Source organism: Acanthaster planci, linkage group LG11, assembly GCF_054643075.1.
Source record: "Acanthaster planci isolate LZ-2023a linkage group LG11, COTS_SCS, whole genome shotgun sequence".
NCBI classification, from domain to species: domain Eukaryota; kingdom Metazoa; phylum Echinodermata; class Asteroidea; order Valvatida; family Acanthasteridae; genus Acanthaster; species Acanthaster planci.
The window spans coordinates 7,294,601-7,306,396 of NC_141787.1; the positions used below are offsets into that span (position 1 = coordinate 7,294,601).

General features: G+C 43.0%; 1 protein-coding gene across 1 annotated transcript in view; it reads left to right on the forward strand.

Moving 5' to 3' along the window:
• The window catches only part of LOC110986894 (prokineticin receptor 2-like), a 51,357-nt gene that overhangs the window by 19,414 nt on the left and 20,147 nt on the right, over positions 1 to 11,796 (forward strand). The gene's annotated exons all lie outside the window — the stretch shown is intronic.

Here is an 11,796-nt window from a genome sequence, read left to right on the forward strand (position 1 = left end):
AAGCTCTGTCCTTGCATGATCACGTCGTCCGGGGGGTGCTGGGCTGTAATTCTCCGGCAGAATTTCTCGCCATGTGCTTAAATGTTATCCTTGAGAGGCTGTCGTAGAAGGTGCAATCAACGGTGGGGGGAAATGTCTCCAACGAATGATTGATTTCTTTCAGGATGTGTCGACCTTCTTTCGTTCACAATCTCTCACTTCGCCACACCTGCGTTCCAGAAAAAGTGGACCTCATTGCATTTAGTCAGTTTTAATGTAACCCTGGAGCACCCCCAACATCCAAAGAAAATCCGTCTCATATAAAACATAACAGAGCCAACTGAACAAATGAAGACTGCACTAAATATCACTTTGCTCAAAAGTGCAGGATTGCTAACATTGCAAGAAGCCCAGAGTTTGTAACTGTTTGCATGCCACTTTATTTTACCTTTCTTCAAACGGTGAACTCTATCCTCAGTCGCAGATTCCTTCGCTGTTCACGAGACCGTTTATTAAAAGGAGTTGACATACAGGATATTGGCATGCCAACACCTTCCTTAAGTTAACACATAAATTACGCATATTCTACACTTATAAGATAAATCGAGGTGTTTCTTTGTTGTAAGGTTAAAAACGGAGCCGCCTTGGTTTAAAAATCGCACACACTCTCTCTCTCTTTGGCAGTTTTGTTGGTTTGATTTCTGTCGTTGTTTTAATTGATTTGTTTGTTTGTTTGTTTTGTTTTAGCTTTGAGGTTTTGCAGGTCGTGCAGTTTCTGAATTGAAGGTAGGCCTATCTATGGAAAGAATACCCAGAATGCACCCAAAGCCCTGAGCCCGGCATTAACAACACAAATAAACTGTTTCCCAGGTTTTGCCCCTTTGTGTATTAAATAAAAATTTTGTAGATATTCATGAATAGTCGGAGGTGGGAATTAAAAGTACTGAACTCTCTTGTTCTTCTAGCCTTGGGGTCTGTCCTTAATTAAACAACTCAACAGGATTGCGACAGCCAAGGCGATTAGCGTAACCAAACAATCTGATTATTTGCCGGAACCAAGCTCTGCCTTAACGTTTCGCTCAATTGACCGGGAAAGCGCGGATAGGACATCAACAGAACCCTGCCTGTTCACGACCCGCTCGGCTATCATTGCACTTGTATATCCGGGATGGCCGTGGGGCGTTCTAATCATCAAAGCAGTTCGCGCCTCTCTCTTGGGGTTTGGCTGGTTCCTGAAGACGGCCCGTCAGGATCAGTTCCTGCAGGTGATATCTTAATGCCCTTCGAAAAATATTCACTTTTTTTTGCTCAGGAAATGATGATGCAACCTCCAGGGCCGACGATTTCATTGTCAAACGTGTACAGTGCCGCATGCGTCTCCTTTGGGTCTGCATTCAGACACAAGGAGAATAATCTTGTCTGCCTTCTCACTCTATTTTGTAACACAGCCATGCAGTGGCGTAACTTCAGGGTGGGCGAGTGGGGGAGCAAGTGCAAATCCGTGCCCCTGGGTTCCCCCACCCCATTTGAAACTTCGAAATGTACGCAACTCATTTTCAAAGCCACAGTTCACTTGTTTTTAGTGCCCCCTCGAAACAAAAAATGTGCTTCCGAATGTGCCCCTTTAGGAAATGGCCGGTTCTCAAAAGGAGTTTGGATCTTTAAAAAGAATCTTGATATTGATATCAAAACGATATTACCTGCATGGTGTCATGCGCGGGCCCCTCGTAAAACTAAGCAATACGAAAGGATGATCAGACTGTTCTTTTTTGAATTGTCGACAATCGAGTAGTTGCGCCAGTAATTCCATACATACGGTGAGATATGCAGCGCTTTAATGATTGCACTTTTTTACAAGCTTGAGGAAAATCGAAGCCATTTCGATGCTGATACTTGTGAACGGTCCAACTGCCCACACAACTGGTCGTTTCTGTCCAATATAAAGGCCAGCGTTCATACTTTTGCGCGAAAGCAAAAACGAACGCGAATTTATGACGCTAGGGTTATTGCCTGAAAACCCACACAACTGCAACGGCACGGAGGCGAGTCATTCGCGTTACGAATTCGCATAAATTGAGCACATTTCAACTTGAGCGAAATTTTGCTGTAAATTTTTCGTGTTGTTAATTTCGCTTCGCTTTCGCCCGGCCTTAAGGTCATCGGGTCAGATTTCCCTCCTTCATGTGAGGTAGTTGAACTGTGTAGTTGAGTATATTTCTGGCCATGCGGCTTGTCTTTAAAGATTTTCCAAAAAAGCAGTCGGAGTTAAACCGTCGTGGGTAGGGTAGCTGCTCGTAGTGATCTCAAAACGTAACTCCTAAGATTCAGCCAATCAGTATTTAAATTATTTTTTTTTTCGCTGTAAGCCGAAGGTCCTGCTTTCTGTGCTGGTAGCCAGAAGACATTATCACCACCATGACCATGACGGCCGTACACATTAGGTAGACCACAAACTGCAGGGGCGGACGGGGGACAGGTGCATGCCCTGGGGAAATTGTGGGGGAAAATAAGAGAAAGGTGATTTTTTTTTGTCTATCCCGCTTATCTTGCGTCCACAAGCGTGTGAAAAGCACTGAAATGTAGCCTGAAATAGCCTCGACAGTCCAAAAAAGCTTAGGTAAAAAAATCCTAATGTTTTACCCTCCCCAGAAAAATGAATAAATAAATTGGCCCAAAGCAAACTTCGTTCCGAATTCGCCCTTGCAAAAGTACAATTGCATGTGCAATTCCTAACCGCAAGGGAAAAAAGTAGAATATCAATCAATTAAATCGAGCCAAGTTATTCAATTCCCGCGGTATATTATACAAAAAAAAAATGTTTGTTACACTCTTTCAACTTCAAGAAAGGAACACTTTGTAACAACGCACAATGTTGAGAGTAGGCCTAATATCTGGTTTTATAAAAGATTGTCTTATTTAACTCAATTGTTTATAGCATTAAGACAAATCCCTGTTTGCACTACATTTGGCAACAATTTCTGTCCGAAAAATTTGCTACTCTCTCATTGAATAATTAATTGTTTCCCATTAACGCTCTGGGGCAGAATTTTGCTTGTGTTTACAGTTAATTAATCTTAACCCAAGTTTTTAATACTGTGAAGTACTTAAAAGACTGATTATAGCATTTGTATAATGCTGTAATTTCGTGAAAACTACCCGTTAGCAAGCACGTAGCTTCCACCTTTTAAGGTTAGACTTAAGTTTTAGAGCAGGTTTATTTGGCTTATCTTCAGGTTTACATTTCTCTAAAAGTGATTTTTTTCACCTTAACGGAGATGCTTTGTTTACGACGAGGATTGGACACAAAAATGTCAAAGTGGGTCAGCAGAGGAGAGTTTTACGGGACACTGAAGCATGGGACGTTCACGCCGTATGCCCGATAAAGCTAGATTAACTGGATAGTAGAGATAGGGTTGAAACGCACTTTAAAAAAAAAATTGAATAGTAGCATAATTCTGCGCTGCTCTGCGTTGGAACAGTAACAGAAATTAAGTAGCTTCGAGGCCCGTATTAGAGAGCATTACGACCCTTGACTATCGAATCTGGAAAGGGAAACGGCAAAACAAATTCTAGCCGGCATGGACGGGATTTAGCTTGAACAAACGCTCCAAAATCCGCAGGGAAATCATCGTTAACCGCCTACTCCGCGTTGTTAGGACGTTTCGAGGAGCCTCGATTGCGGTGCATTATAGTTTCCACTTGCTGGGAATAGGCCTATTTCTGAATAAAGGACTGTCCTGGGAAAGTGGATTATCAAAGCTATTCTCAAGACATAGGCCCCTTGTAGTTTTGCAATTACCAGCTCCCCAAGCCTAATTCGAGTCTGGAAGTTCTAAGCAGGACAGTTTCGATAGACGATCGACAGCGCTAATTCCCGTTTTGTTGAATTACTGTATGTGCGCGCTGGGTTTAACTAGAGAAAATTAAATGGTTTTGGATAGATGCTCAGCCAGTTCAGTCACTGAAATTTGATACATATACATGGCTATATGTACGTTCATGTTTAAAACGTTGCTTGGGCATTTTATCGATGAAAGGTTAAGTATTTTGTATTATTTTTTGGTAATTTAAGACAGCTTGGGTCGAAAATCTGTAATATCCGCAGTTCACAGAATTACGCTGTTGTGGTGTCAGAAAAAAATGTAAGGTAAAAGACAAAAAAAGAGGTTTTCACAGCACAAGTTGCCACCGCACTACGACAAAAGGCGTGACAAGAGTACTTTTGTGTGCAATTTGATGCCAAATCGAAGATATTTTTTTTTTAAATTTCAATTAGCATTTATCAAGCGAAAGATCGATGACGGAAAAAAACATCATACATACGTTTTCACTGATTTATTAGTTTGCCAGCAATTGTAAAATCTTCAATCCAAACAGTTTCATCAGACTATATAATATGCTTACAGTTTCGTATTATCGCGGATGAGAATCGTCCAACCGTGAAGGTTTTGGCCGCTCAGCTGTTACTTCAGTGGCGTGTTCTTTTGTTGAAAGTTATACGACCAGGTCAAGAAACTGTGCAGAGCCTGTATGGCCAACAGATATTACAATATCGAGAGGTAAGACGGGTTATGACGGCTCTTTAATTTGTAATTTTCGTCTCCCGCTGCCGGCCGCGTCCTCTTGGAATTTTGCTCTTCTTGTGGTTATTACCCGGCTAATGCACAGATTTAATCCCCCACATTCGGAGGGCTGAGCCTCTAAACTCCACATACATCAAATGTAATCACGGATACTACTTTCCGTGAACCGTGTAAGTATCACAGTCGTCCCAATCAGTAAATATCATTAGTTGTGCGGGGAGGGCGAGTATGAACCAATTCGTCGGAGGGAGGGGACGCTTCCTGATTCTGAGCGATAACCAAATCCGAACTCACATTGGAGGTTTTCTATCCCATAGATTGTATCGTACCTGACGGAGTGGTGGTATTCTTTTCTTGTCGGGTAAGAGGGGAGTCTATAGCGACGTTGTGCCGATTCAAACCGTACCGCTAAGCCGCCAGCATCAGATAACCGCTCAACAGACCGAGCCCGCCGGCTAAACCACTCACCGTTACATTTATCAACCCCGTGCCATGCAAATAAGTTTTTGTGCCTCGACAGCAACATTTATTTGCCTGGGTATTTGGCCTGCGTGCCTCATATCAACGAGAGATATCGGTAGAAAAAGCAAACAACGCCAATGATAAATTTATTCCAAATTGCACCAATGAATCGGATGTGGACTTATAGTGGCAAAACCATACCATCTATCGAACTCACCTTTTATTGCAGCTCAAACGGACTAAACAAGGCATCAAAACACAACAAGATGTTTAAAATACAAAGCCTCCGGGAATAAACTAACATGTTTTTGTTACTATTGCGGCGAGGGTTCAAATTTAGGAGTTAAAAAATTCATAAATACCTCAGACAGTTTCCCTATTCAACAACATGCAACTTGACCATGTGTTAAAATGCCTCCTGAGAAGCGATAATGCCCGCTGCGTAGAGTACGCGCTGGCATCTGGATATGAGACAGTTTAATCGACTTTGATTGGTCAAGAGTTTGTGTGCACGCTGCGGGCGCCAAGCGCGCGCCAAGTCCACAAGGATTGTTTTAAACAACTTGCACAAGTAATGTACCATAAAATGGACGGGGTTGATCGGGAAAATGAAAGTAAAATCCTAGAACAAACGCTTTGGAAATTCCGAAATATTGACTTCATTTGACTCTCTGACTAAAAAAAAGATAATTATGAATGGGAATAAATTTATGTGCTTGGCCGATCTTAAAAAGAAGATTAACGTTTAAGACCGACTGAGGACACTGAACGCTGATAATGCCTTCGTCTACGGTTCGGGCATTAGTCGTGTCCAATTTCCTGAGCCGTAGTCTTAAACGCACTGCCAAGCACATTCTGTTTTCCTTCCTCCATGGTGTAACGTGTATATATACAGCGGACTTAGGCAGTATTTTGTCGGAATTTGCTACGTCAGGTGAAATGAGCTCGATGCAAATTCGCCAAAGTTGCCGACGTTTCAGCTGCAGCCAACTTCCCTTTAAATGTTCTATGACGTTACATGCCCTTCGTTTTTGCATGTATCTGAATCACAAACCACAGCCAATACATTCTAAAATGCAGACTCATTTGGAGTAATGAAGGGATAGAGGAGGTACGAGTGGATGATTCGAATATTCGCATTCAATCCATTTAAAAATATTTGAATATATATTTTCGAAATCGAATATTCAGAGGTGAAAATCAACGAGATGGAATAGGGAACAACTTAATGATTTTGTTACAAAATTACACTCTAAAAAAGCTTTTCAAAGCGCTTCAAGTCCAAATATTTCTTTTCGTCAAGTTTTTTGCTTTTAACCTTTGGTGCCAATATAAAATTAGTTTCTGCTTTCGTGCAAATTTGGTACAACCCTATTTCATCGAATGGATGGTCGAATATTCCTATAAGCTTGCAGTTACTAGGCTTTGCTTTGTGAGTTAAACACATGATCGAGCCTTGCAACCTTAGGATGCATTTCAGTCCTGAACAGAACCATTTCAATTGCAATACTCAAGGCACGTTAACCAGGTTTTCGTATAATTTAATTATTGTTAGAGCCTCCAGGCGTCACCAACCCACTTCTCCCGCACTTCCTTCCCAATTTCCGAACAAAATTGGTGCAGGGGCGGTTTTCTGGGGACGAACTTATACTCGCACTGATGAATTGGCGAAGCACGGCGGGCGTGTAGTTCCTTGACATATCGCCTTCTGCCAACGGGAAAGGTCGATAAAGACAACTTGAACATTTGCTTTGACAAAGTGACGACGCAACGAGGCGCTCATGTTTCTCCTGCCGAGGTGTGAATTGACATCCACTCTACACATGCCCGGAGCAAAAATATTCAGCCCAGACTCTGAAACGCGCTGCCAATGGCCTTTGGGGAACGGGAACATTATAGTATGCGAGAACATCGTGATGGCGCTAATGTGTAGCCGATATCCATCGCGATCTAGTTAGAGGTACATGCTCTGGGAGTGCAAATTTGCACATCCCTTTACATTAATAGTTACTATCGCAGTTCTCGTGACTGCTGCAGTAAGTCTATTTATTGTCAGATTAGGTCACAACTGCAGTCGTCAGTGGATTGACGACTCAAACGAAGGTGCACCATTTGGATGCTTAGATAACCTTCAGCTTCATCATTATATTATACCAAAAACATGCATTTTAAATATCTTCCGTTTCCTTTCACAGGGCATTCAGCTAAGACGCCATGAAAGCACTTTAACTACATTTGTATACCACACGACCATCATGCTTCATTGACGTCAACGCGCCTATAATTTTATTGGAAGTCATTTATCACTCCATAGCAGGTAAACGACGCGGATTACCGAAGGTGGGAGGCTATTGTCAACTCCCGTAACAAGTGTCGGCACAAGATCAGAGGATTTGTCAGGCAATGAGGGTATACACTCCGATCATGCGAGTGATACAGGGATTATTGGCCAGAACAGCGATAATTGTAAACATAAGACTGACGCACTCCTCAATTTTATGTCGAATGTTTAGGTTGAGATCGATCATTATGAAGCAGACGTACATGAAAACGGGGAGTCGCTGCATGTCCCAAATGAAGGGCCTATATACCTCGAAGGACCAAAAAGCAGGAGATGCCTCTGACGGCTTCTCGGAAATGCTGACTTCCTGGAGATATTCCCATCCGAATGATCGGATGCAGCAGGGCCGTGTTGTATATTTCCCCTTTTCCCCTCGGGAGAGGAAGTGATGTGTCAGGTGCCATGATCACTTCCGCCGGTGTGCAGATCCTCACACCCCAGTGGATATTGTTGTCTCCTCGTACGTGACGATTGCAAAACTCACCGCTTACACGTGTTATCCATAGCAATTAGGCCTTTTCTCGGGTGCTATCGCAGAACATGAATGGTGTACTCCAGATGTTCAATACATATGGTGAGACTTGTTTCATATGCATTCGTGCTCCAAATAAAAACAGCAGTTCGGAGATCATCCCCTCCTGGGGAATTTGCCAACCATCAATTGGAGTAGGCCTACTTTTTGCCTGTTTTACGAGTACAGTACACTGTATGTTAACCCTCCTGATTTGTGCTTTCTGACCGTTGAAACGGTTAGGCCCAACGCCTGAGGGAAGGGAATGTCTTTCACCCCACGGTCCTGGATGTCTGCTGGGATTCTGACGCAATTATGGTCTAGGCGACTTCTGGTCAAGACCCTCTTTCAACTCGTCCACGCAAAAATGTATTATATCTTTGCAGCTGATAAAGTAAGCAAGTAGCTTTTACCCGAACAAGAGATTTTCTAAAAATATATTTCAGGGTATATAACACGTGTCTTAACATAAGAGCTTCACTGTGTGATACTAGGTAATAGGTGTTCCTAAAGCGTCTAGAGCCAGCGCTGCCATTGTTAGTTCCTCTACGCATTTTGTAATGTATAACAAAAGAGCTTTAGTAGAATTTTGCCGCATTTCCTATCAATTTAAGAGCAGGGAGACTAGAGGTACGATTGAACACAAGAAAAAAAACACGAAAATACTGCCTGTTGGGTCTGGGAAAGTTGCTCCCAGGTGTAATATCATGTATTTGTCCTTATAAGTTAACGTACCTATAATTCTGGATCTCCTGCACAAGTCCTATGCAGTGGAACGTCTTGCCCCTGAGGTGTTGTGGAGGCAAAATTTGGTCTTCCTGCAGGATGCTGTTGGATATAACTGGATCAACTGGGAAATCCTTGGGGGATCATGGGAGGACGTCGCTGATTCTCAATGAGAAATTGCTGGTTTAGTAAATAGCCCGAGGTGGTAGCTTGAAATGCGACCTTGCTCTTGTTGATGCTACTTTCGTTGCTCAGAGAGGAGGGCTGAGGTCGTTTATCAAATAAATGCCTAACTGTATCAACAGGAGGCTTGTGGACACGCTTGTGCTCGCAGCTATAAAGGTAGCAAAGATGTGAAAACGAAAATCCCAGTTGACCTACTTTAATTCCTGTCAGGGTAGTACGATTTGTACGTGTTCAAGGGGTAAGCATGTTTACCCCTCTTCGTGAAAATGAAAAATGCAGTTATCGAATGTCTATCTCTGGCACCGTTAAATGTAAATTTGATACTAATGATGTTGGTCTTTTAGAAGCATGTCAAATGTTTAAGTACGATGTTTTAAAGCAAAATAGTCACAAAAATCGAAATAAAAATAATTGTGATATTTGACATACGCTTTTCTTAGTGGAAACAGTGACGATAAGATTTACCCTTTCGTTCATCAACACCTTCGGCATGTCTTCCTCCCCTATCAACACAAATTTCACAGTGACAGTGTGTTTCTTAGAAAGCTTTTTTCAGCCCTGTTGGATATTAGGGCAAGACGCTGACTTCGTTCACCATGTGGGCTCATGGGCCATACAACGGCTACATCAAGTGGACGACTTAAATATACTGATCTTCCAATGTCCCCACAGGAAATAATCGCCGGGTGTAAGATCAGATTACCTAGGTGACTACTCTACTGCTTGATGGAGGGCAATCACTCTATCTTCGAAGAGTCCCCTCAGTCGATCTAGGATCTAGGGTAGCGTTAAGGCTATAAGCTGGGGCACCGTCCCGCACCAACCACTGACGTCTGAGGACACCAGAGCTCCGCTGTTCAAAAAGGTACCTGAGCTGAGGCGCAGTATCATCGTTCGTCACGTGCGGCTGAGCAACAACTGTGCCCACGTTTGCAAGTACATTGTTTAGTTGACTTGGATGAATAATCCAACTTGAAAGTCATGATCTTGCTAGACCGCGATGTGTTGTGTTGGTAATGTTGCATTGTGTTGTGATGGTAATTTACCTATTCAAGATAAACTAGTCAAGCACACAGTGTTTGCACTTGCGCTTGCACGTGGTTGAAGCTGCCCGTAGATATAAGTGCGATCACCGAGGCGAAGACGGTCCACACGTGGTGGTATTGCTTCCATTTAGTACAATCCAGTCACGTGGGTGAGAAAGGTCTATAGCGCACACTTATTCCTGATTGAAGAAATACATTTAGAGCAGCAATGGAAAACTCATAAACTACCCATTCAGATGCAGCCATACTTACAGTGTTTAGTTTCCAAAATGTGGGACTGTTTTGATGATAACACAAGGTGTTCATTGAATCCAAAATGCCATTTTCGTCAATTTAGTCAGTTGGAAAAGCCATCCTTAACAAGTCAATTAATGTCTATAATTACGACAAAACACAGTTCAAAAAATAAGGCTTTAATCCGGGGGGTATTGTCACTTCGTGGACATTTTATTCACGAACAAACAAACAAACAAACAAACAAACAAACAAACAAACAAACAAACAAACAAACAAACAAACAAACAAACAAACAAACAAACAAACAAACAAACATTCGTACCTTGTATGCAAAATGGGGACCGACTGTTGGACACATTTTAAACCCATAAAGTGGGGACCAATTTGCAACCTGTCTGCAATCCCAGGACCGTTAAGAATCTCAACACAGATAAAGAGTTAATTGTGTTTAAATTAATACCTTGACCACAGAAAGAGAATATGCGTTTTTATGGCAGTGTTGCAGGCGCCACTCAAGCGCAAAGTTCTAGATCCTACTCCTAAGAGTAGAAAAAGCCAATAACACATTTAAAATCCTGAGACACTCATTGCTTATTACAATGTACGTGGAAGAAAAAATAAACCTGCCCTCACTGCATAAAGTTTTATGTTTACCATTTCAGAATAAACATGTACGCAAACAAACACGTATGTGTACCAGCTGCAATCCCGGGACCAAACAAACACGTACGTGTACCAGCTGCAATCCCGGGACCAAACAAACACGTATGTGTACCAGCTGCAATCCCGGGACCAAACAAACACGTACGTGTACCAGCTGCAATCCCGGGACCAAACAAACACGTACGTGTACCACCTGCAATCCCGGGACCAAACAAACACGTACGTGTACCAGCTGCAATCCCGGGACCAAACAAACACGTACGTGTACAAGCCGCAATCCCGGGACCAAACAAACACGTACGTGTACCAGCCGCAATCCCGGGACCAAACAAACACGTACGTGTACCAGCCGCAATCCCGGGACCAAACAAACTCGTACGTATACCAGCTGCAATCCCGGGACCAAACAAATACGTACGTGTACCAGCCGCAATCCCGGGACCAAACAAACACGTACGTGTACCAGCTGCAATCCCGGGACCAAAAAAACACGTACGTGTACCAGCCGCAATCCCGGGACCAAACAAACACGTACGTGTACCAGCTGCAATCCCGGGACCAAACAAACACGTACGTGTACCAGCCGCAATCCCGGGACCAAACAAACACGTATGTGTACCAGCCGCAATCCCGGGACCAAACAAACACGTACGTGTACCAGCTACAATCCCGGGACCAAACAAACACGTACGTGTACCAGCTACAATCCCGGGACCAAACAAACACGTACGTGTACCAGCTACAATCCCGGGACCAAACAAACACGTACGTGTACCAGCCACAATCCCGGGACCAAACAAACTCGTACGTGTACCAGCTACAATCCCGGGACCAAACATGAGTTAATTCCAAGTGTTATTCCTCTCCATGGCTATAATGTCGAATTGAGAGTGAGCGATGTACAGTCGTCTGTCACACGACCGTTTCAGGGAATGTTCAAATAGCATTGTTGCTGATCTGAGAGGATCATCCAATTTTCTGAGATCACATCATTAAAACAGAGGCATTTATTCCACATTATGACTTCACAATAACTGCTTGCAACCAGATTTTTTTTTCTGT